Source organism: Myotis nattereri (assembly GCF_964212035.1).
Source record: "Myotis nattereri genome assembly, chromosome: 1".
Taxonomy (NCBI): domain Eukaryota; kingdom Metazoa; phylum Chordata; class Mammalia; order Chiroptera; family Vespertilionidae; genus Myotis; species Myotis nattereri.
In genome coordinates this window covers 166,083,984-166,111,218 of record NC_138075.1, presented here as the reverse complement: position 1 = coordinate 166,111,218, position 27,235 = coordinate 166,083,984, and the positions used below count along the sequence as shown (strand labels likewise).

Sequence of the window (27,235 nt, the reverse complement as noted above, 5' to 3'; positions counted from 1 at the left end):
TTAAGTTCCTATTGAATAAGAAAAAAATAGAAAAAAAATAGAATACTAACAATATAGAGCAATTCCCTTCAGGTATTAAAAAGTTATAATGAGGTTCAGTTCCAAGACTGAAAAGAATGAACAGTATAAATGAGACCAAAAAACCGAAGCAAGCTTAAGTGTATAGAATTTAATACAATAAAAAATAAATTCATTGATCAGCAGATTTTTAATAAAATCCTACCATTTGCAACAGCATGGATGGAGCTGGAGAGCGTTATGCTAAGCGAAATAAGTCAGTCAGAGAAAGATAAATATCACATGATCTCACTCATTTGTGGATTATAATGAACAACATAAACTGATGAACAAAAACAGATCCAGAGACAGAAGCATCGATCAGACCGTCAAATCTCAAAGGGAAGGCAGGGGAGGGTGGGAGTAAGGGGGAGAGAAAGACTTGTATGCATGCATTTAAGCCTAACCACTGGACACAGACACCAGGGGGGTGAGGGTATGAGCAGGGTGTGAGGGGCAATTGGGGGATAAGGACACATATGTAATACCTTAATCAATAAAGAAAGAAAAATAATAAAAGGAAACCAAATCATTGGAATAATTTAACTCTATTTTGAGCAAATGTAGATCCCATATCAGACAATATCCAAATAAGTTTCAGCTGATCTGAAGTGTTTAATGAATGATAAAAATTCTAAAAACTTTGAGAAAAATTAAGCCCTTTTGGTCAGAGGAAAAGTTATTCATGGTCTGAAATTGTAAAAGCACAAAAGAAATACAGATGTTAGATTGCATGATCATTTGAGAGACTTTATTATGACAAACTAAAATAAAAAGGCAAATTATAAATTAGCAAAGATTATAATAACTAAAAGAAAATATTATAGATGTGGAGTTAAAATTTAACATAAGAAAATTATACTAACATGCAATAATGTATAACTAAAGAAGAAATTACAAATTTACAAAACACAAAAAGTTAGAAAATTCAGCAAAAACAAATTCTGTATGTTTATACTAGAAGTTCAACACATAAAAATATAAATGAAAGTCTTTTTTTGTACAGTAAAGCAGCCATTTATAAAAGTTTATACAAAATATTGAATAGGATGTAGTAAAGAAGATGTTTTATTACATCTTGATTTTATTTTATTGATTTTAGAATATGAATTGGGACAAATATTTAGAATGAAATTTGACTATATCAAGAATCATAAAAGGAATAATGCCTAAGTACTATAGTCTAAGCATCTTCTCTAAGAAAATGACTAAATTACAAAAGACATTTATGTATAAAAGTATTTTAACAAATTACCTATAATAGCTAAACTTGAGAATAATATCAAGAAGTGTTTAAGATGTTTAGAAAGTAAATCTAGATTTATATAGCTTTCAATAATAGTGTCTATATTGCATTAAAGGAAAACATTCAAATATCACATATAGCTTTTCTCAGTTATATAAAGCATACAGCAAATGCAAACAAAAAAGAGATAAAACAATACTTAAGAACTTATTTTTTATATCTGCACATGGGTCTGCTCTAAACTTTAATAATAAGTATATAATCCTTTCATAATGACAACATGTAGTAACCAAAACTAATAGAAGAATGTAAATGGCTTATTTAATAAAAGTAAAAATACCATGATTATATATTTTACAGATAAGAATATTTAATAAATGCAAATTTTCAATTTTTTATAAATTAATGTGCTTTACTGATTATAATAAAAGATGGGTTTTTATATTGAATAAATTAGTTTCATTGATTATAATTCAAAATATTTTTTCTCCTGCCTAACAATACTGTTCTAAATGTCACTTGTATGACTATACAGATGAAAAGAGGAATATTTTTTCAACATTTTAGATGCAATAATCCTATTGAATATCAAGTCATAATTATAAAACTACAACTATTTATTTTCCATAACCAGTAAAAGAGAAAGAACATTAATGGAATCCATAAAGAACACATACTTCAAATGTTTTTTATATATATAACTTTCAAAGCCTGGATTTCCAATAAAACAGTCTGAGGAGAAGCTTGGGATTAATCTTCAAGAGGTTCAATGTCAGGCTAACAAGAGTAAGAGACACAGGAACTAAGTCAGGGAAGGAAGAGAAGTCAAGAAAGATGATGTATTATCTTTCTGGCCACTACCTCACAATTACCTCTTAAGACAAAGCCAATCATTTGGCAGGTTTTCCTGTTGGACAACTACATACAGAATTCATAGTGTTGTTGTCTACTGGAGGGAGAAAGAACAGGGCTTCTCTTTGCCAGTCATCAAATTTTCGCCCACAGGAAGTTACACGCACACGCACACACACACACACGCACACACACACACACACGCACACACACACACGCGCACGCACACGCACACACACGCACACGCACACACACGCGCACACACACACGCGCGCACACACACACACGCACACACACACGCACACACACGCACACACACGCGCGCGCACACACACACACACACACACACACACGCGTGCGCGCACACACACACGCACACACACACACGCACACACACTTTCCAGTTGCATTATTAGGCCCCTTTTGTGTTTGCTTGGGGAACTGGACCTGTTGCCCTAGAGTGCGGTGTATTATTCAAGTTCAAAAGGAAGGAAACAAAAATTGAGGTCAAATGGCTGATTAGACTGACTCTGCAAGGCTTCGTGGACCTAAGTGGACGAGCTCAACCACAGGGTGGCTGAGGGGGAGCAAGCAGGGAACCTAGTTCTAAGGCTTTTGAGAGGTGTGTACATCTCATATAATGGCTGTCCCTTACATCCTCAAATGTGCCATAATTTCTTCTATTAAAAAACGAAAACTAAACAGTAAAAAGGTAGTGAGCCCTCATTCATCTTTATCTACCCTACTTTTGCCCCTTTAGAGTTAACATTCTCAAAAGGATTATCTGTGATTGTTGTGACATTTCTGAAATCTCGATTTCTTTCCAGCTATTACTCAGGAGTTCTATTATATCAATCTTTTAAAATGTCGTTGGAAGTTCTGATGTGTTAGCTCCAACGTTCTTTGACTGTCCCCCACTGCCACATTCTTTTTCAGCTTGGATCTCATCTTTAAAAACACCCTGGTATTCCCTCTCTGTTTTTATCTCACAAGCATTTGGCACAACTAATCACCCTCTCCCTTTTCTTCAGCATTTCTCTTCTTAGCTTGATTGATGATTTCCCCAGGTTTTTCTCCAGCCTCATGAGTCATTTTATCTCTGTCTGTCTTTTGGGTTTGTCTCCTCTCCTCAATTTCTGAATGCTGTCTGCTGAGGGTGTTGTCCTAACCCACACAGTGATGGTTGAGTACTATTTCTTGCTGTGAATCATCACTATCACAGGCCCTTCTCTACTTTGCTGGTAGCCATGTTGCTTATCCTAACCACGTGCTGTTATTTTGGTTTCTCAGAAATGCCAACCTCTGGTCATTCTTGGGGATTGTGCACTAGCTGTTTCCTTTGCCTGGAAATCATTTTTCCCAGATCTTCAAATAGTGACTTTTCTTATACTTTGGATCTAAATTTAAAATATCATCTGGGAGGACTTCTTCAACAAATCCTATATAATAAAAGCCTAATATGCTAAGTTTCCAGTCATCTTGTCATCCATCCAACCAATCAAAGCATAATATGCTAATGATATGCCAAGGCTGCTCAACTGCTCGCTATGGTGTGCACTGACCACCAGGGAGCAGACAGTCAACCGGTTGACCAGTCATTATGATGTGCACTGACCACCAGGGGGCAGATGCTCTGACCAGTAGGTTAGGCTGCTGCTGCGGTCCGGCTGATTGGGACTGAACTATATGGGCCAGACACGCCCTGGAGCCCTACCACAGTCCCTCCCTAGCTGACCAACCTCCTGCATTCCTCTCTGGCCCCAATTATGCACTGGTGGGGTCCCTTGGCCTGGCCTGCACCCTCTTCCAATCCGGGACCCCTCGGGGGATGTCGGAGAGCCAGTTTTGGCCTGATCTCGCAGGCCAGGCGGAGGGATCCCACTGGTGCATGAATTCATGCATCGAGGCTCTAGTAATGCATAAGATTCTTCAATTTCAAACACATTTCCTGTTAATTTTACTCATTAGCATTTGAAAGAATATGACACTATTTTTATTTTTCTATTTGAGTAGGATCTATCTCTCCCCAATAAGACCATCTGTTGAGAGCAAATGAGCCTAATCTGTCCTGCTCACTAGAGGGTATGGAGGAGCCATAATAATGCCTAACTCACAGTCAGCACTAAATGAACAGCTTTTAATAAAAAATACAAAAATAGCATTATAAAGCATTTTTACTGACCAAATAACCTAACGTTTATTCAAAGTAAATACCAAGGCTGCTAGAATAGTTTAAGTATTGTATGATAGTCACTCATACTTTGAAGTTGAATTGTGACTTGTTTTAAAAGAGCAATATATACCAAACACTTAATTACATGTATGATCTTTGATCAATTATAATTAATAACCAATACATTAATTATTGATTGACTTTTAACAGTATAGCAGCATATTCCTATAACAATTATAGTTTTTCAATGGGGAAAAATATACATATACCTTATACAATTGTTTTGAGCTTGCTTTGGAATATTTAGTGTGTTTTCTTCTTTTTTAAAAATATATATTATTGATTTTTTACAGAGAGGAAGGAAGAGGGATAGAGAGTTAGAAACATCAATGAGAGAGAAACATTGATCAGCTGCCTCCTGCACACCCCCAACTGGGAATGTGCCCGCAACCAAGGTACATGCCCTTGACTGGAATCAAACATGGGACCTTTTAGTTCGCAGAACGACGCTCTATCCACTGAGCCAAACCAGTCAGGGGTGGTGTGTTTTATTCTTGTTTCCTGCTTTATTGAGGTATAATTGGCAAATAAAAAATTGTATATATTTATGGTATACTAGAGGCCCAGTGCACGAAATTAATGCACCAGTAGGGTCCCTAGGCCTGGCCGGTGATCAGGGCCGATCTTGTGGGGTGATCGGCAGGGCAATAGAGGGGGCCCCACAATGGCACCAGCCTAGGCTGGCTTGGGGCCTGCGGGCTGGGGGCAGCTCCTGCATTGAGCATCTGCTCCCTGGTGGTCAGTGCACATCATAGCAACTGGTCGTTCCACCGGTCGTTCTGCTGTTTGGTCAATTTGCATATTAGGCTTTTTAAAAATATATAAGATAATGATACTCTTATATATGTACACATTGTGAAATAATGTCCACAATCAAGCTAATTAGCCATCACCTTACATAGTTACCATTTTCTTCTTTTTCTTTGTAAGGTAATAACACTAAAGATCTACCCTATAGGCAAATTTCAAGAAGACAATACAGTATTATTCACTAGAGTTTCATTCCTGTACATTAGATGTCTAGAACTTATTCAACTTGCATATTTGAAACTTTGTACCTTTTGATCAATATCTCCCAATTTCCCTCCAGCCCCTGAAAACCACCATTCTACTCTCTGCTTTTATGCATTTCACTCTTTAGAGTCCTCATGTAAATGAGATCATGCAGCATTTATCTTTCTGTCTCTGGCTTATTTAACTTAATATATATCCTCTAGGTTCATGAATGTCACAAATATTTCTGTGTGTGTGTGTGTGTGAGTATGTATCTCACATTTTTAAATCTATTTATCTGTCAAAGGACATTTAGGTTGTTTCCATATCTTGGCAATTTTGAACATTATTGCAACAAACATGGGAGTGCAGGAGTCTCTTCCAGATCCTGATTTCATATCCTTTGGATAGATACTCAGAGTAAAATGGTTAAGTCACATGGTAGTTCTATTTTTAATTTTTTGAAGAACATCTACACTGTTTCCCATAAAGGCTGGACCAGTTAACATCACCACCAGCAGTGTGCATGAGTTACTTTTGAAAAATTTTATTCAAGTCCATTGCCCATTTTATTTAGTTTATTTATTTATTTGCTTGGCATGTAAACATTAAGTATATAATTTTCAGGTATAAATTAGAAGAATATTTTAGATCACTACATTAATAGTATGTTTACAAATATCTGAATTCAACTGCCTAGCAAAGAATATTATGTAAAATACATTTTAATTGATAGTTTCTTTTGTCCTTTTCCCAGTGTGTGTGTGTGTGTGTGCGTGTGTGTGTGTGTGTGCGCGCGCGCACGTGCACGCACCTACCTAAATAGTCTGTTTTCATTTTATCTTCCAACATTCCAATTTTATAAGACACAGTAAATATACATAAACATATACCATAGTAAATACAATAAATTGAGCTTTAAATTAAAAATGAAAGTTTTCTTGAAACAATAAATATCTACTAACCTACTAATGAAATAAATCATAAAAGATTGGCATGAAGATATAATATTTGAGAGCAAAAGGGGCTTTAAATACTTGCTTATTTTAAGTGATATGTACTGTGTATACCAACACAGATATATTGTGATGTCTTGGGAAAGTTACTTTATATTTCTTGTGTATATCTAGGTAATGTTGCAACAAATAAATAAAAACAGTTGTTTAGCAACTTTGATCATATAAAGTCCTACATTAGCAGTTAATAAGCATAAAGAGAAATGAAAGAGGCTCAACTCACTTTTAAATACCATAACCTCTCAAGATATATTATAGATTCTACTTCTCATTTCTTAACAATTCCTTAATGAATATAGGTATATAATCATCATCAGCATTTTATATGACTATTTATAGAATTAATTTTACTGAAGTCATTTTCATATAAGTTAAGCTGTTGAAACTATACTTAAAAATTAATACTATACCTTTTAATAATGAGAAATACATATTCAACATAGTACTAATATTAAAACCTGACTGCTGTGCTCTTCATCAGCTTATCCTTTGATGTATTGAAAAGTCCTTCATATGATTTAGAATACTAAGAGTTTTTATTAATAATGGATTTTAATTTTTGTTAAATTGTACTTACCTGCACCTTTATCAAAGCTCATGTTTATTGTTTGAATTTGTTAATATTATGAAGTATAATGGTTTTTAAAAGTTAATCTTACTTTTAATTTTGTATTTATTTTAATGTTTTCCTCTTACATTTTGACTCTCTTCTCGCTTTTTTGCCAGCAATATAAAATGCGGGTTTTTAATAGTGATAAGTATCAATGTGTTCTTTGGATAAACCGAATGTTGTTATATTATTTTTTTAAAAAAATATATGTGTTGCATTCAATTTGCTGAAGTTTTGTGTACTACTATACCATCTACATTCGCATTCAAAATTGATCCATACATTTGCCCTTATAGGTAGTTTTTGCTTGGTTATTGCAATTGCCTGAGTATTTGTGCCCCCAAAATGCATATGGTAGAACCTAATCTTCAGCGTGATACTTATTAGGTGTAGAACTTTGGGAAGAAATTAGATCATGAATAGAATTAATTATAAGTCAATCAGAGGAAGGTAAGTATCATATGATGTCACTTAGATGAGGAATATAATGAACAAAATCAACTGACAAACAAAATAGATTCAGAGTCATGGAAACATAGAACAGACTTATGAATCTCAGAGGGAAGTGGGGAAGGCCTACAACACTAGGGCAGGTGCAGGGTAGAGGGAGCCAAAGGGGGAAAAAATGGAGAATATATGTAATACTTTGAACAATAAAGGTAAATTATAAAGAAAAAACTCCCCCCAAATAAAAATGACACATAAAAATAACTAACTAACTAAATAAATAAATAAAAGTGGCCCCCAAGACACCCCTCAATCTTCTTCATCATTTGAAGTCACAATGAAAAGACAATGGCCAATAAAGAATAGTGCCACAATTTTAAACTAATTTAATAAGTGCATTATCATTTGTGTTCCAGTTTATTTTTGAACCAGTTTTACATATTATTTTTCTATAAATTGTCTACTTTGTTTAAATTTTAAAGTGTATTAGTATAAAAGTATGATAATATCATCTTTAAAAAATTTATCTTTATTATTCAAAGTATTACAGATGCTACCCCCATTGATACCCTTCAACCCCCCTTCCCAAGGCCTACCACACAATGTGAGTGTCCATGGGTTATGCATATAAGTTCTTTAGTCAATCTCTTCCCATCCTTCCCAGGCACCCCATGCCCTTCTCTCTGAGATTTGTCAGTATGTTGCATGCTTTCATGTCTCTGGGTCTCTTTTGTTTCTCAGTTTTTGTTCATTATATTCCACATATAAGTGAGGTCATGTGCTACATATCTTTTTCTGACTGGCTAATTTTGCTTAGCATAATACTCTTTAAAATCTGCAACATTTAAGGTCACATTCCATATCTATTTGTTTTTCTAAATATTTAAAAATTGATTTTTAGAGAGAGAGGAATGGAGAGTGAGAGGGAGAAAGAAACATTAATGTGAAACTGAAACAGATGGGCTGCCTCCTGCATGCCTCCTACCACACTGGCCAAGGCTACATTCCATATTTCAATGTCCATACTTTCTCATGTTCTTTTATTTACTTATTTATTTTTAAATGTATCTAACTAGAATCTATGCTTTCTCTCTATTGTTTTGGAAGTTATACATAATTTCTACAGTTTTGTGTTCATTATTCATTTCATTTTTATTTTTTCACATCTTAAATGGTATGATTAATATATTAATTTGTAGTTTCCTTTTCTAATATAAGCAATTAAGTCTTGTAAAATTTTTTCAGTTGCCTGGAATATTTTGGTATGTGATATTCATTGTTTTGTCTCAAATGTTTTATAATTTCTGTACGTTGACTACATTAAAACACAAGCCATTGAGTATACAGTGAGGCCTTGACTTATGAGTGTCCCGACTAACGAGTTTTTTGAGATACCAGCTGTCTCTAGGCCAATTTTTTGCATTGAGTTGACAGGGTAATTTCAGTTAACAAGCTCCTTAATGAGCTCGGTCTCAGAAGGAATTAAACTCGTAAGTCAAGGCCTCACTGTATAGGTTTTTATATTGTTTGTTTTTTATTATTATTAACTAGAGCCCCGGTGCACAAAAATTTGTGCACTCTGGGGGAGGGGAGGGTCCCTCAGCCCGGCCTGCCCTCTCACAGCCTGGGGCTCTTCGGGGGATGACCACCTGCTGGCTTAGGCCAGCTCCCCGGGGGATTGGGCCTAAGCTGGCAATCAGACATCCCTCTGGCAGCCTGGGAGCCCTTGGGGGATGTCTACTTGCCAGCGGGGAGCAGGCCTAAGCTGTAGTCAGACATCCTTAGTGCTGCTGAGGAGGTGGGAGAGGCTCCCACCAGCACCGCTCTACTGGCAGCCGTCAGCCTGGCTTGTGGCTGAGCAGAGCTCCCCCTGTGGGAACACATTGACCACTGGGGGCAGCTCCTGCATTGAGTGTCTTCCCCCTGGTGGTCAGTGTGTGTCATAGTGACCAGTCATTCCCAGTCTTTCTGCTATTAGGGTCAGTTTACATATTACCCTTTTACTATATAGGATAGAGGCCTGGTGCATGGGTGGGGGCTGGCTGGTTTGCCCTGAAGGGTGTCCCGGATCAGGGTAGGGGTCCCCACTGGGTTGCCTGGCCAGCCTGGGTGAGGGGCTCATGGCTTTTTTCAGGCTGGTCAAGCCCCCCCCCCCCAGTGGGGACCCTCACCCCATGGAGGTTTGGCCAGCCTGGATAAGGGGCTGATGGCTCTTTTCAGGCTGGCCACACCCCCTTTAGGGTGGGGGGTCCCCACTGGGGTACCTGGCCAGTCTGGATGAGGGGCTGAGGGCCGTTTTCAGGCTGGCCAAGCCCCCCAGCGATGGAAGCTCCAGCCTCTCCTTTTTTTTTTTTTCCCTAGGATTTATTTACCTTCTATAATTGAAACTTTATTGCCTTCAGTGGAGCTCAGAGCCGGCCACGACAGGCAGGAAACTTGGCTTCCTCCATCACTGGAGCAACCAAGCCTCCTGCTAGCTCCAGCTCCGTGGCTGCCAGCTGCCATCTTGGTTGGGTTAATTTGCATATAGTCGCTCTGATTGGCTGGTGGATTTGGCTTTAGGCATAGCGAAGGTATGGTCAATTTGCATGTTTGTGTTTTATTAGATTAGATACCTCTTTTTATTACATTTTAGTCAGATAATTTGGTCTTTATAAAGCAGAACGAATTGGAATATGTTGGCACTTGATCTTTGACCAATGCTTGGTCATTTAACATCATTTTATGTGAGCTTGAGATAGACTGCTGAGTGCATGCTGTATGTAAGCTCATTATATTAACTCTCTAATTCTAGTTGCTTAAATATTCTATACCCTTACATCCTTACAGTTACCTGTTTATTTGGTTATACCAATTAGAGACAGAAGTATATTAACATTTGTATATGGATGAATTTCTCCTTTGATTGTGTCCATATTTTCATACTATTTATTAATTGCATACATGCTAAGAGTTGGCAATTTTTTTATAGTAGAATATAAGTTCTGCACGAGGACAGGGTTTCACATCTGTTTTTCACTATTTATGTGTTTGATATCTGGAACTGTGTCTGACTCCAGAAATATTTTTTGACAACTAAAGGAATCATTTTGGTGAATTAGATGTTTTATCATTAGATGACAACCTTATAAAACACTAAAAATGCTTTTCTCCCTTGAAATATTTTTGTCTGTTTTTAATATATTGACAAAAAATTTTTGACTTGCGGTAACTCATATTTTCATCTTTTCCTCAATTTGTAGTGTTAAGTGTATTTGTTGTTAATAGCACATAGTTTAGCACATATGATTAAAACTTTGCTAGCTAAAGAATTAATTCATTAATTGGGATAAATCACATGTACGCATGTCTTTATTTTTTAACTTTATGATCTTTGACTAATTTTGTTCCATAATTATTTTTCTGTTTTCTTGAATTATTTTGATTTGCTTGACTTTACCTTTATATTGATTTTCTCCTATTATTCTAGAAGTTATAGATTTTCATAGACATTTTACTGGAATGAATATTATAACAACATTTAATATTAAATAATATGCTTATTGTCCTTGTAGATTTAAAAGAAATTTACAGTATTTAAATTCTGATTATTGTTAATACTAAAATTTTTGCTGGTATATTTTGATTCTATGTTTTTCAACCTCACTAAATAAGTAATATTACTATTATCATTTTCAGCCAACATTTCTTTAGATTTTTCCTGATGTTTACCTTTTTTTCACTACCATTTAAATTTTTTTGTATTCACCATTTCTTCTCTCATAGCGTCTTTGTCTTAGGATTATTTACTATTTTCCTAATATATATCTTTTGGAGTTTTCTTCAGTTAAGGATCTATCTATGGTAAATTCTGTCAGTATTTTCTTGTTATTTTTTTTTTTTTGGTTTGTTTTATCTTAAGCTATCTTTATTTCATTCTCATTCCTCAAAGTTAGTTTTCCTGCGTATAAAATTTGAAGTTAGTAAGGTTCCCCTCCCTGATAAATTATTCCATACTATTCTGATTTCCAATGTTGTTTTGTGTGTGAAATCTACCATTGGTATAATTATTGTAACAAGGTTAATTGGTACTTTCCTTTTGGTATTTTGAATATATTATTTATATTATATATTATTTATTGATATGATAATGAATTACTGATGTATGAACTTATTACAGGAATTTCAAACCTTCAAGTCATATTCTACATTTAGAATAACTTAAATAATTATATTCTAGTCCTAAAAAACTCACAGTAGTTTCTTATTTCTCAATAATGACTGGTTATTAACTAGATAAACATAAGAATCATAGCCCTTAGGAATGTCTCGTCTATCTATATAGATTATAAAGATATGATGGTATTCATAACTTCTAACAGTTTTCATATCCATGAATCACCTTAGTGCTAGACTCACCTAGGTTTTAGTTCTTGTCCTCTGCCAAAACTGCTGTTTCTGTACCTTCACAGTGGTATGTTCTAAGAATAATTCCATGTCTCTTTCTCTGATTCTTATCACAGTATCCTCCTGGAATTGTTCCAGCTTCTCTTAATCATTTTTACTATAGTTCTAAACCCTGCTTGATTGTATGTCCCACAGTATCAGCAAAATTCCTTTGAGATCTGGAGACAGCTGTCTGGCCTAGGTAGAAAAGTATGAACAGGTATGAGCAGAACTGGAATTTATCTCTCTTCTCCATCCAAAAAGACTAGACAATAACCTGGATTAAAAAATTACTTTCCAATTTGCCAATTTACACTGAATATTTAATGCATTATAAATCAGTTTTCTCCACCTCAGTGTGCACACTCTACTCCAATAGGACATTTCTCATTTTAGCAATGGTACCAGGATATTTATTAAATCTTTTGTTAAATACTAAAAGCCACAACACTCATGTCTGAAGAATGTATGTGCCTAAAAAAATAAACCCAATAGTTAGGAAGACATGACAAATACGGTATATACCCTAAATACCCTAATTCATTATTGAGCAGATTATTTAAAATGAGATGTGTCTCCAATGAATACCTTTGATGTGTCTCCAATTTGGAAGTCTCTGAAGTGTGACGTAAAAAAATCATGGGTCTCAGTATCCCTCAATCTCTGCTCAATGCCACTTTCAAAGGAACTACTATTCACCTACAGAACCTATAGTATATCTTTTAAAATACGTTTCACATAAAAACAAATCTTTCACAAAGTCTTCAATTTCTCCAGAAAAGTACCTTTCGTAAAGACTATCTTTGAAGTATGTAAAACAGATTCTGTGGGAGTAATAACTTTTGAATGTCAAGCAATGACTCAATGACTGATTAATATGTTTTGGGATGAGAAATTATTCCTAATTTTGGAACTATGCATATCTGAATTTTAAGCAAAATAAGATAGAGTGCCTTTTCAAGAAGATTAGATACTAATAGAAGAGAGAAAATAAAAATCAACAGTAATATTACTGATAAGTATATTGTTTCTATTTTGCACAATGATTTACAGGAATTCAGAAAAGACATTTTTGAATGGGCTTGTGGTCATGGAAAATTCATGAAAGAAAAGATGTTTAAGCTATGAAATAATATATGTGGAAGTTTGATCTAAAGGAAAAATGAAATGCTGGCCTTTTTCTGGAGATATGGCAGCCTGTGGGAAAGCACAGTGCTTTAAAACTGTGTAATATTCTTAAATTTGCAAATAATGTAATAAGGCTAGATGGAGAGTGCTGGCAAGAGAGTGGCAAGAGCTAAGGTAGAATGAATAAGGGGGCATATTCTGAAGATCTTCTAATTAACTAAGAAATGTAGTTTATTCTTGACTGCATTAATCAGTTTAAATTAAGAGAAACATGTAATATTTGAATTTTAGAACAAAATCATTTTGTTACCATCACTAGTCATGGATGCCAGGTATTGGAATGAGAACTGTTGTAGCCAGGATGCCACTTATGAGGTGTGATATAAGGAGACCTTGCACCATGATATCAAAGATAGATAGAGAGGAGGTGGTCTGCAGGAGAAAAGCAGGGGAAGGAGTATTTCTTCTCTTAATTTCATGCTTTATAACACCTGGGTCATGATTTATACCATCTTTCAGTTACCATGTTTAGTTGTTTAGTCAAAAAAATTAATAAGATTTTATTTCCATTTGTGTTGTCTTACCTGGAATTGTAGGATCAACCTTCCAGAAATAATAACTGGTTGCTAGAAAATGCACCTCGTCTCTTCCATACCATTAATGATACAATTGGTATAATTAACCACAGTATGACCTTTATATTTCTGGGTTTGAGTTATACTCTGTTGAGGAATGAAATTGCTAAATTAGAAAAAAAGGGAGAGTGCTTTCATAAATCCTGCAAAAATTATTGGCCTGCTCTTATGGCAGGTCCAACAGAACAGTCCCCACTCTTATCTTATGCACATCTATGCTCACCTAGAAATTCATTTACTCCACCACAACTGAATGTAGACAGGAGGAAGCAAAGGCAAGAGCATGAAGTTGGAATACTGTTGCCATGACTAACCCTCTGGTTTTTCCAGATGATTACATTGTCAAAGACATCCACCCCCACTTCCACTCACAATACTCCAATTTGTCTTTGCGTTTTAATCTGTCTCCTAATCACACTAGGAACAATTCCATCAGTCCAACATACAGGTTGATTAACTGATTATACACTATCCAGATGAGATTGTAATGAAAACATTTGTCTATAAATATATGGTTTGTATATAAAGTATATTTTCAAAATCATTAAAAGTAGATATCTAATTGGCAAGATTGTTTTGACTCTTGTCTTCTTTATTTCTCTATTTAAAAATTTTCACTATGAACACAATTTACTTGTATAATTAGAATAGTAATAAATGTTATTTTTAAAAAATAACCTAAGACAAAAGGGAAGTACATTAAATGAACACGTCAGCATCCTCTGAGAACATACACACTCCTGTTTCTTTGAAAGTGTTAGTAATATAAAATGATATGATCCCTGTGGTAGTGATAAAGGTTCACTTCTTGATCAACTATAGTCAGGCTCCTCTGAACCAATTTCTCAACTTTGGGGTTCTGTGTCAGTCTCTGCCTGTCCCAATATGAGCAAGAAATCTGTCAGTGTAGCCAGAATCCTACACCCTGAATATCTGATTGGGTACCACAGCCTCCACTCCCAGGTGTGTCTGATCACTCTGGCCTGCCTTCAGTAAGAATTCTCTTAGGTTGTTTAGATAGAAACCCCCCTAACTAACCCCTTACGTTTCTTCTTAGTACTTTTGCATTACTGCCCCCTCCCTTGCTCCTTAGCTATAAATTCCCACTTTTTCTTGTATTGAGTCCTATCTCTCTTCCCTACCACGGAATCCCATTGTGGTAGCTCCCTTGCAAAAAGTGTTCCTTACTGTTCTTTAGCAAGTGTAATGGCAGTCTTTTTCTTTAACAGTAGGCAGATCGATGCCCCTTTCAAAACTGTTCGTGTTCTAATCGTCAGATCCGTGAATGTGCCAGAGTTCATATGGCAAAGTTGAATTAAGTTTGCAGATGAAAACAAAGGTGCACATCAACCAACTTTAAAAAGAGGGACTTCAGCTGGACCGCGGCTTCCCAATCCTCTCATCTGCTGACGGGCACTTGGGCTGTCTCCAGATCTTAGCTATGGCGAATTGTGCTGCTGTGAACATAGGGGTGCATATGTCCTTTCTGACTGGTGTTTCTGGTTTCTTGGGATATATTCCTAGAAGTGGGATCACTGGGTCAGAGGAAGTTCCATTTTTAATTTTTTGAGGAAACTCCATACTGTTCTCCACAGTGGCTGCACCAGTCTGAATTCCCACCAGCAGTGCACGAGGGTTCCTTTTTCTCCACATCCTCTCCAGCACTTGTCATTTGTTGATTTGTTGATGATAGCCATTCTGACAGGTGTGAGATGGTACTTCGTTGCTGTTTTGATTTGCATCTCTGGGATGATTAGTGACTTTGAGCATGTTTTCATATGTCTCTTGGCCTTCTGTATGTCCTCTTTCAAAAAGTATCTAAGTTCTTTGACCATTTTTTTAGTAGATATATATTTTTTAAAATTCTTTATTGTTTAAAATATTACATAAATCTCCTTTTTCCCCCATTGACCTCTCCCAGGCCCCCACCTCCCGGGATATGCCCTCCCCCACTCCCCCCATCTGTGCCCATTGGTTATGCTCATATGCATGCATACAAGTCTTTTGGTTGATCTCTTACCCCCTCACCCCCACCTTCATAGGTTGGACAGTCTGTTTGATGCTTCTATGACTATGGTTCTATTTTTGTTCATCAGTTTATGTTGTTCATTATATTCCACAAATGACTGAGATCATGTGATATTTATCTTTCTCTGACTGGCTTATTTTGCTTAGCATAATGCTCTCCAGTTCCATCCATGCTGTTGCAAATGGTAAGAATTCCTTCTCTTTTACAGCAGCATAGTATTCCATTGTGTAGATGTACCACAGTTTTATAATCCACTCATCTGCTGATGGGCACTTAGGCTATTTCCAAATCTTAGCTATTATAAATTATGCTGCTATGAACATAGGGGTGCGTATACCCTTTCTGATTGGTGTTTCTATTTCCTTGGGATATATTCCTAGAAATGATATTATTGGGTCAAATGGGAGTTCCATTTTTAGGTTTTTGAGGAAACTCCATACTGTCTTCCATAGTGGCTGCACCAGTCTGCATTCCCACCAGCAGTGCACGAGGGTTCCTTTTTCTCCCCATCCTTGTCGTTTATTGATTTGCTGTTGATAAAAGCCATTCTGACAGGTGTGAGATGGTACTTCATTGTTGTTTTGATTTGCATCTCTCGGATGATTAGTGACTTTGAGCATATTTTCATATGTCTATTAGCCTTATGTATGTCTTCTTTCAAAAAGTGTCTGTTTAGGTCCTTCGCCCATTTTTTGATTGGATTGTTTATCTTCCTTTTGTTAGGTTGTATGAGTTCCCTATAAATTTTGGAGATTAAACCCTTATCAGAGATAACATTGGCAAATATGTTCTCCCATGTAGTGGGGTTTCTTGATGTTTTGTTGATGGTTTCTTTTGTTGTGCAGCAGCTTTTTATTTTGATGGAATACTACACTGCTATAAAAAAGAAGAAATTCTTAGTATTTGCAACTGCACACATGGAACCAGAGAGCATTATGCTAAGCAAAATAAGCCAGTCAGAGAAAGATAAATAACACATGATCTCACTCATTTGTGGAATATGATGCACAACATAAACTGATGAACAAAAATAGAATCAGAGATAGAGAAGCATGGAACAGACTGTCCAACCTATGAGGGAAGGCAAGGGGTGAGGGGGTAAGAGATCAACCAAAAGATTTGTATGCATGCATATGAGCATAACCAATGGCCACAGACAGTATGGGGGTGAGAGCATGTGCTGGGGGCATGGGAGTAGCTGGGGAGAAGTTAATGGATGAAAAAAGAGACTCATATGATACTTTAAACAATAAAGAATTTAAATTAAAAAAGAGGGATGTTATCTTGGATTATGGTAAAACATCAGTGTTAGAACATGCCCTTAAAAGGGAATGAGAGAGACAGATAGGAACCAGAAGGATGGTTGAATTTGCAAGCTTTGAAGGTGAAGGAAGGGGCCTGAGCCAAGGAATAAAAACAGCTTGTAGGAGCTGGGAAATGCAAGGAAATGAATTCTGTTCTGGAGCTTCTAGAAGGAACACAGTCCTGTCTGTACCTTGATTTCAACCGAGTAACACTGTGTTGAACTTTCGTTCTATAGAACTGTAAGATAATAAACTTCTATTGCTAGACTCATAGATACAGAGAACAAACAGGGTTGCCAGAGGGGATTGGAGGGAAAAGGTAAAGGGACTGAGAAGTACAAATTGGTAGCTACAGAATAGTCACAGGGATGTCAAGAACAGCATAGGGAATATAGTCAGTGGTAATGTAATAACTACATATGGTGCCAGACAGGTACTAGAATTATCAGGGGGATCACTTAGTAAATCATAGTTCAGACACTATACTAGTAAACTAATACTGTATAAAATAAGATTGAGTGTCAATTGTAATGAAAAAATAAAATAAAACAAACTTCTGTTGTTTTGAGCCCTTAAATTATTATTTTTTGCAGCAGCAATAGAAAACCAATACCATCTCCATGTGATTTGACTAGAAATCAGAGGTGAGTTCTTTAGACCAGTTTGAAGGCATCTGAGGAGGAAATAGAACAATAGTATTTCTATTGACTCCTAGGAAGGTTGCACTAATTGGCACTTTTACCCCTCCCTCTGTTTCATGGATCTCCTTCCCCTAAAGAAGCAGAGTAAGTTTTATTAACCTTTGGCTTCGGAATTGACCGGGTGACTTGCCTTAGCCACTACACTGTGGAGGAAGACATAAGAGGATGCCTGTTCAGACCACATCTGTAGGAACCATGGAGGTTTCCTTTGCTGTGACATCACTATGAGAAGGTATGTGCTAGCGGGCCTGCTGGTCTCCAGAGGCAGACAAATGTCAAGGATAAGGGGTGAATAGGCTGAGCCAAGCTCAACCATGATCAGCCAACCCAACTGACCTTCCAACATGTGAAAAAAAATATTCTGTTTTAAACCATTAAATTTTGGAGGACTTTACTATGCTGCAGCAGCAAAGTCATCTAGCTTCTATTTAAACCATTTTGTCTGTGAGTGACAAAACATCGTAGCAACTTTCATGCTTTAATGGCCAGCTGTTTACCTGGAGAACAAATGTAGAAGCTGCTGAAGCTCAATTTTTCCCACCAACAATCTTTCCTCTAAACTGACAATCTGCAAGGATTTCTCATGTTCCTCCTTTAGAAAGGGCAGGCTTTTATTAAATGTAAGTGCCCTCCAACACACCCGGAGGATCTTACATCTGTATTTTCTGAGTTTGGGCAGAAAGTATACTATTTTAGTCAGTATTTAAATGTCATATTTGTGCCATACTCCCCTCTGCTGATATCCTGGATGTCTGCCTATGTTATATGTACCGTATTCTTTCAATAAGGTTTCTGAAACGAATTGGGGCCAGGTGACGACCAAATGCTTTTGCGTCCCTGAGGTGAGCACTGAGAACTGAGGAACGTTTTCAACAATTGCGAAGTTTCTTTTTTAGCAGGGGAGGAAAGCAAAGTCTGTTCCTGTCAATGTTTTGTTCAGCTCTCAATCTAATGCGCGCTATTTTACATAGAGATTGCCGGTCAGCTTCACCCTCCAACTGTGAGCGTCACTGTAGTGCTGGTAGTCTGCTCTTTCATTCCAGAGGGGTGAACCGTGAACAAGCAGGTTGGGGAAAACGGAACCAAAGTTCATCCGTTTTTTAATTGTGCTCATATATTAAATAGTTTTTAAAGATTTAACATGCTCTACAAATGGGCTTCTTAAATTACTAAACACTTGCCAAATTATATAAAGCAACGGCAGAAAATGGGATGCATAGAAAAAGATATCTGCAAGCTCAGATGAGCTGTGACGTTTTGAACTTCTGTGCTTCTCTTCTACTACCTGTGGTCGGCAAACTGCTGCTCGCGAGCCACATGCGGCTCTTTGGCCCCTTGAGTGTGGCTCTTCCTAAGCCTTAGGAGCACCCTAATGAAGTTAATAACAATGTGCCTACCTATATAGTTTAAGTTTAAAAAATTTGGCTCTCAAAAGAAATTTCAATCGTTGTACTGTTGATATTTGTCTCTGTTGACTAATGAGTTTGCCGACCATTGTACTAAACCATAAACTCTAGGTATGTTGATTGATTGTTTTGCCCACAGTGACTAAGCCAGGGCCTAAAACACATATCAGTGATCAAAAATTTTTTGGTACATTAGATTTTATGAATGATAGAGTTGTCCTTTAGCTATGATGACCCATTTTGTGTAATATAACACTCTTCCCACCAAAATTGATAATTCTCTAACTGTAATTTGGGTAAGATACTCTTTTCACTCAATAAAAAAACGTGGCTGTACAAATGGGAAAACTGAAGAGAATGTAATAGAAAGACCAGGAATCAGATATGAACTCTGGGAAGTGTATAAGCTACTTTTAACCTTTGTTCAAATTGCCCCTTTGAGGAACATTATCAAATTGAATGTCACAGTTGCAAAGAGAATTAGATATGTAGTTGAAAATCAGCAATAATTCATTATGGGTGATGAGCAAGGGTTTGCTATTCTTGAGTTCAATAATAACAACTTTGTAGAATATTTTTAAAATCCCTGGTTCTTTTTTAAAATAAAACTGGTGGCAGGTATACAATCATTTTAAACTCTAAACTATGGTGAAACAAGAACCAAAATGTTGGTATTTTCTTTTAACATTTTCTCTTTTAACACATAAAGAGAATTTGTGTATAGCATCCATGGATAAAATTAAGGCTTTTCTCGTTGTCTATAGAGGGAAGATGAGATATCCTGAAAGACAGAGCCAGTACATTGCCATTGCACTGGCTCATTGTGCATTAGATCAGACAGTAAATTAGATATTGATAGAACTATTTTGAACAGTCGATAAGCTTTCTGATGATTGATATCTTTATGCTGCCTGGTAATATCAATGCTGACATTTAGAAACTAGAGAAAGAAACTGTAATATAATATTCTCTTTGTGGAAGTCTTACGTGTAACCCAAGCTCACAAGTCTCATTACATAGATAGCAGGATTTACACAGTTGACTTTCAAAGGAACAAGGGAAAGAAAATTAAAACATCACCCTTTCCTTTGTGCAAGAAACTGTCCTTCCAATCACCCTTCAATCTGAATCAGGAGACCAATGAGTCAAGTTTGTTAAAGTTCTCCTTGTTTGAGTAAAGAAAAAGTGGTTCACAGAAGCAGTCAGAAGAAACGTGCATCTTAGAAGACAAAGATAAGCCAAATGTAAAGTAAATGGTTCATTCCATTAGATGATCATTTCTAGTAGGACATTCAGCTTAAAACTTACTTCTCAGGAAACCACACGTTATATCACTGTCCACTTCTAAGTAATATTTTCTGAAATGTAATCAGGAAAGTGGAAGATGATAAAATGAAAGTACTGTGATTTATACAACAGCCTCTGTTCTAGCTTCTTCTATCTCCTCCCATCCTCCATTTTACCTTTCCAAAAGAACTTTTGCAAAAATCGATCAGTTAATTAATTAAACATTTGTTTATTCATTCATCGAAGTTTTTGAAAACTCCAATATGTGTTGGGATTGTGGGCTCTGAAATACAGCAGTGGGAAAATCAGGTGCAAATACTTACCCTCACAGAGCTTACTTTCTGGTGGGAGAAGACAGGTTATTAACAATTAACTCCATGAAGGACATAGGAGGTTTACTGGGGATCAGTGCTTAGTATGTAAATAAAATTAGTAAAGTAGTTAGGAAATGTCATGAGGTGCAGTTTGCTATTAGGAATGCCAGATAAAATACAGGACACTCAGTTGAATTTCAATTTTAAAAAGACAAATAACTATTTTAGTATAAATATATCCCAAATATTATTTGGTGAACAAAGGGAATGCAATTAAAGGTGAGGTTTATGGATTGAGTGAGCAAATGATGTATGGTCTTGTATGGGTGATAAAAAGTTAGAGGAAATATTAAGCAAGTTGAGATATAAGTAGATATAAAAATGCAAGTTGCAGTTTTAGGTGAGAAAACTAAAATGTCTACGATGAAATATAGACTAGATGGGATTAATGAAGGAAAGATAAATAAACTTAAACACACAACAATAGAAAATAGCCCTAATAAAATACAAATAGACAAAAAAATTAAAAAGATAAGTAAAGCATCAGTAAGCTGTGGAGAAAAAGTAAGTGACCTAATGTAAATTTAATTGGAGTCCTCTAAGGAAAGGAGAGCAATGCAATTAATAAAAGAGAAGAAACAAAAGGTGAACACTTCAAATATGATGAAAACTGTTAACCCACAGATAAAAACAGACTCAACACAACCTAAGCACAGGAATCTTGTAGGGGCATTATAATCAAAGCACTTAAACCAGGGATAAAGAGCATATTTTAAAACCATCTAGAGCAAAGTGACCGATTACATGTGTAGAGACAAAGAAAGGAATCACAGCAGATTTAAATCAGAAATAACACAGCACAAAAGACAGAATACATTGCATTATTCTGATTAGACATTGTCTGTGCTAAGAGAAAATAATACAAATTTAAAAAAAAAAAACACAAAAAAACCTGACAGCCTATAAATGTATACCCAGGAAAAATACTTGTTAAAGTATAAAGGAGAAATAAAGATATTTTCAGACATACAAAAGCTTAAAGAATTAATAAACAGTCAACTAGCAATATCAAATATATTGAATGAAGTCCTTCAAGGAGAAGGAAAAGGATATACATAAAGAGATAAAGATTACTGGAAATGGTAGCTATGCATATAAATATAAATACTTTTTATCTTGTTAAAAGATGTCATTGTTTCAAATGAAAATAATAACTTTATTATAAAAACAATATCTACTTTGTAATCTATGTAGAAATAAAATACATGGCAAAAATATTACAAAGGCCAGAAGAAGAGAGATCAAAGTATACTGTTGGGGGATTCTTATGTTAAACCTGAAGTGGTGTAATAGCACCTGAATTTTAACTGTGATAACCAGACAGCTTTCATGTCAGCCCTAAAAGAATCTCTTACTTCTCATTGCCAATGTGGCTGATATTGCTGAAAATCAAACACAATTTTCATTCACGGGGTTGCTGTAATACAATGACAGTTGAATTAAGTCTCTCTTAGTTTTTCATGTCAAAATTAAGGCATTAATCAGGAACTAATTGAATCCGGAAACTCAAAAAGGAGACATCTCATTGGACCCAGATGAAACTAACTATTCTAAAAACCTTTGTCATGCTGAGACGCCCTTATGAGTAGAAGGAGCTTTCCATCCAAGGGCCAAGGAAATTAGACAGCCTCGTGTTGAAAACTCTGCAATAATCCATCACTGTGAAAGACATTGTTCATTTTCCTCAAGACACATTACAGCCATCCTGTTGCCACTATGCTCATAGCTTGTGTTAAATCTCATCATCCTCAAGTAGCACAGGTATGCCTTTTCTTCACACTCCAGGAGGAAATGGAAAGATCTTATACATTGAAAGGTTGCAAGAGCTTGCTAAACTATATCAGCAGAAATATGTGCAAGTATATTTTCAGGATATTAAACCAAAGAGGGCATAATAGAACACTAGATTGGGCTGAATTAATTGATAAGAATGTACTTAATGTTTCCAGATTTAATGCATTAACTTGTGCATTTGGGTGTGGCTTGAGCCACTTAGTTGGTTATTTGAGTGCATATAAACTCAGTTGTAAAATCCATTAATGAGACTGAGGTGCCAGAGCTTTCCTGACGTGAAATGAGAAGAGAATTCAAAGTCTTAGGGAGATGGAAATATTGGACTAAATGTGTGACCAGTGCACCCATCCCAAAACTTTGTTCCATGAAAAGACCTAGAAATACTCCCCTTACTCAGGCATTGGTTAATACACTCGTGGCAGGAACATCTCCGAAAAGCGCTGTGGATGCTTTCCACTGTGGATCAGCTGTGTTTTTAGGGGATGCCACCCTTCAAATTGGCTCCTCAACTTCAAAAAAGAATGATAGGATCCCAGGCTAGCAGAGGCCAAGCAGAAATAATTCTCAAAGGAAAGGTGGTCACATTAACCATAGAGGGAAACAGGGGTCTGCCAGTAATTAGAATTCATTGATCGGCAGAGATCTTTAGTGATGGCCAATTGATCACAATGTCTCCAGGAATGACATAAATGAACAGTCCACTGGCATATTGCTTAATGTACATATTATGACAAACTCTAAATCTAGTAAAAAGGAACTTTTCTTTGGGTTGCCAAAGTGGAGAATTATATCCTCTCACCAAGTTTCCAGATGCAAATCCATTCACAGACCCAGGGGTCCTGACTGTAGGAATTCTGGTCCCCTGGAAGAAGGACATTGAACTACTGATGCAAGAACACACTGCAAATCCTCCTTCAAGCCTCCCTGAAGGAGATCGTCAGGCATCCGTTTACTAAGTGAATTTGTGTCGGGGGAAAGAAATACTTAGACCCGTCGGTGATTACTAGACACTGGCTCTGCACTGAGGCTTATTCCTGGTGACTTGAAGTGCTTTTTACTCTGGCATCAGTGGTCCCTGCTGGCTTGAAGATCTTAGTCTCTAAGAGGAGAATGCTTCCACCTTGCAGAATAATGGCTTCATTGAATCAGAAGTTGAAGCTTTCATCTGGCCATTTTGGGTTCTTTTTGACATTGAATCAAAAGGGTAAAAAAGGAGATAATGTGCTGGCTGAAATGATTGATACTATTATCAAGAACACAAGGCTGCTACCGCACATGCAGGTAGGTACAGAGGACTGTATCTGAACCACGGGGATTCTCCGGGTGCCTCTCGGACTGCCATGCCTAACAGTAAATGTTAACGGGAAACTACAGTGACCAGAAAAGGCAGGGTGACTCAGAACTGCAAACCATTTGGAAATCAGTATATAGGTCACTCTCACTCCTCCAGCTAAGAAAAGAGAGGAGCGGAGATTCTGGCAGAAGCCAAGGGAAATGTTGGATGGGCAGTTAAAGAAGAAAGCCATAAAGATCAACTATGATCTTGGGACAAATAAGAGAAATAGGGACTACAGCTACCTTGCATATTTTTCCTGTGCTTTTTATATGCATCTTCATATTTGTATATATTAATCATTCTATTCTTTTTCCTTCCTATTTCTTAATAAAAATGTATTTTCTGCAGAGGTTTTGGAAGTTTAGTCTTTAGGTAGTACAATACTCAATGGGACCATGACTAAATTTGGGGAGCAATTAATATTGTCTGCAATGGAAATAAAATCTGTTGGGACTGTGTGTCATTACATTTTAGGGAAGAGTGAGAACTTCTCCTGAAGGATAGATGTACCTTGTTAGGTTGTGCTATTGCAAGGGAGTGAAAATGTAAATGGAAGAGTGCATATATAAACTGATTAGCCAAAAGGGGGGGCAGATCAGTTATCAACTTATTGCCTCTCAGCTCTCAACACATACTTCAATATACGCTCTGTGAAAAACAGGATATTTCTTTCACCATGTCTCCATTCAAGTCAGTCTACCTCCTAATTGGACCCAGACTGCTACAGCCATATTAACTATTGGATGTCCTCTGTCAGCCATTCAGGAATTATTAAATTGGAAATTGGTATTTATACTCAAATGTTTTGCTGATGAAACTGATAGGTTTAGCATTGATTTTTGACAGGTTCTTTCTCAATAATTACAGAACACAAACATTAAAAATATTCATCAACCACCAATAAAAACTTTCAGAAAACTAAGAATAAAACTTTTTCAACCTGGCGGTGCATTCTGCAAAAAATTATACTTAATGCTTTTTCTCCTAATGTCAAATCAAGAAGTGGATCTCTGCTCTCACTAATTTTATTTGATGTTGTACTGAGAGTTCTAGATAGTGCAAAATTAAATCAGTAAAAAGACATCCAGGATGGGAAAAAGTAACACTGTCCTTATTTGTAGATGACATAATTATCTGTGTGGAAAATTCTACAAAATATCTAATGGAGGCAATAAGTGAGTTTGACAAAGTTGTAGAATACAAGATCAGTACAAAAATCAATATTATTTCCATATACTAGCAATGGATAATTACAGCATGTAAGTTTAATAACAGTATTATTTAAAACAGCATCAAATAAATAAAGTACTTAGAGGTATGTATGACAAAAATGTTTAAGAACTGAAAACTACAAAACATTGGTGAGGAAAAACTATAGAAGACCCAAATAAATGATCAGATTGTTTACTTAACAAATCTTGCTAAAGCAACACCTTAATCCACACCAATAATCATATAGAAAAAAGTAACTCAAAGTGAATCAAGGACCTAAATGTAAAACATAATATTATATAACTTCTAGAACAAAATGTAGGAAAAAATGTTGTGATTTGGGTCAGACAAATATATATATATATATATATATATATATATATATATATATATATTTATAGAGAGCACCAAAAGCATGACCACATGACAAAGGATTAATAAATTGGATTTTTATCAAAATTAATAAATTTTGCTCTTATAAAGACACTAATTTGAGACAAAATACTGGTTGGGAGAAAATATTTGCAAATTCAATGTCTGATAAAGGACTTGTTTCCTAAATATATAAAGATTTCTCAAAAACCATTAATAAGAAAACAAGCTGCTTACAAATGCGGTATAGATTTGAGTAGGAACTTCATTAAGCATGCTATGCAGATACAAGTAAGTACATGAAAAGTTAGTGAAGGAAATGCAAACTAAAATTACATTAAGACAGTGGTTCTCAACCTTCCTAACGCCTCCTAGCATTTGGCTACCGTAAGCACCACCGCTTGCTCCTGCTGTAGAATTCAAGAAGAGTTCTACATATCTGTGTTGCATATTTGCTTTGTCTTTCGAAGCAACATCTTCGTGAGTTGCAAACTCGCCATCTGCTTCACCAGTTACTCTGCCATCAGGACCAATTTCAATATGTACTCTCACAGGGTTGAGTGGTGAAAAAAATTATAAATGTCATTCTCCGTAGCTCTGTAAGGTAATCCCCGCATGTGTGCACAGTGTCCAGTTGTGCTCTGGAAAATAGAGCCACCATCCCCATATCTGTGGTCAGACATTCCTGAAAAACATTAAGTGAGGTCTCTTCCAAATATATCTAACCCAAAACTATAGCCATCATTATAGCCATTATAATGATCATAGCCTCCATAACCTCCACCATAGGCACCTTGCCTCATCCTTTCAAACCCAGCTCCCCTGCCAATGCTGCTATGCCCTCTGCCGGCTCCAGGTCTGTCATAGGGACCTGGCCGCTGCATGGCCATAAGCTTTCATGGTGGGTCGCAGTGAGTTCTGACTTCTGCTCAACTGCTCTTAAAAATTTGCATATACCTGTGCCCTATTCTTTCCTCGTGTGTCTTTAGAGCCTTTTCAGCTACTTCCTGTGAAGCAAACTGCACGAAGGCCTCCCCCATACGCTTCTCCTGGAAGTCCACCAGCAATATTATCCATTTGGCACGATTTCCAACCCTGAGAAGAACCGAACAATTCCTTCCTTGCTACATCCAAAGGGGAGTCCTCTAAGCCGTACAAAGCCATCCTTGGCCATGTCAGGACTGTCTGGACCAGTCTGCTTCAACACCCAGTTCATTTCAACGTTGTTTGACTTGAATACTTCAACCATGTGTCCCATGGTTTCTCTGTCTTTTTTCAGGGCCAATTTGACTTCATCTTCTGATTCAAGTTCAACAAAAGCCTCGCCACTCGGTCTGCCTTCTCTGGTGTAGATGAAGCATATACCTGGAGCCCCATTTTGAATTTTGCAGCCAGAAAAAAACACTGCACTTCGCTCGCCGAGCAAGACCAGGGCAAGCCGCGGACCTTCACCACGAGTCCCTCTCCGCCTTCGGTCCCCAACAGCATCGTCTCTTAGTGGATCCTGGCGTCGAAGCAGACTGATCACACGACTTCTGCGTGGCTGAGCAAATCAATGGTTTAACAACTTTGAAAAGAAATTTGGGAACTTTTAAAAAAAGTTAAACATGCAACTAACAGATCACCCAGCCATTTCAATTCTTGGTATTTACACAGGAAAAACGAAAGTACATATCCATATAGAGACTTGTACACAGATGTTCTTAGCAGCTTTATTTGCAACAACAAAATAACTGGAAACAACTCAAATGTCATTCAAGAGATAAAAGCATAAACAA

At 36.6% G+C, this 27,235-nt stretch overlaps 1 pseudogene across 1 annotated transcript; it reads right to left on the bottom strand.

Annotated features, from left to right (window-relative positions):
- Positions 1-26,945, bottom strand: LOC308533043 (heterogeneous nuclear ribonucleoprotein H-like; annotated as a pseudogene). The gene is made up of 3 exons: positions 26,553-26,945; positions 25,844-26,142; positions 1-8 (listed from the first exon to the last, which is right to left on the bottom strand). The product of its transcript is annotated as a heterogeneous nuclear ribonucleoprotein H-like (transcript).
- Positions 26,946-27,235: the final 290 nt, after the last annotated feature.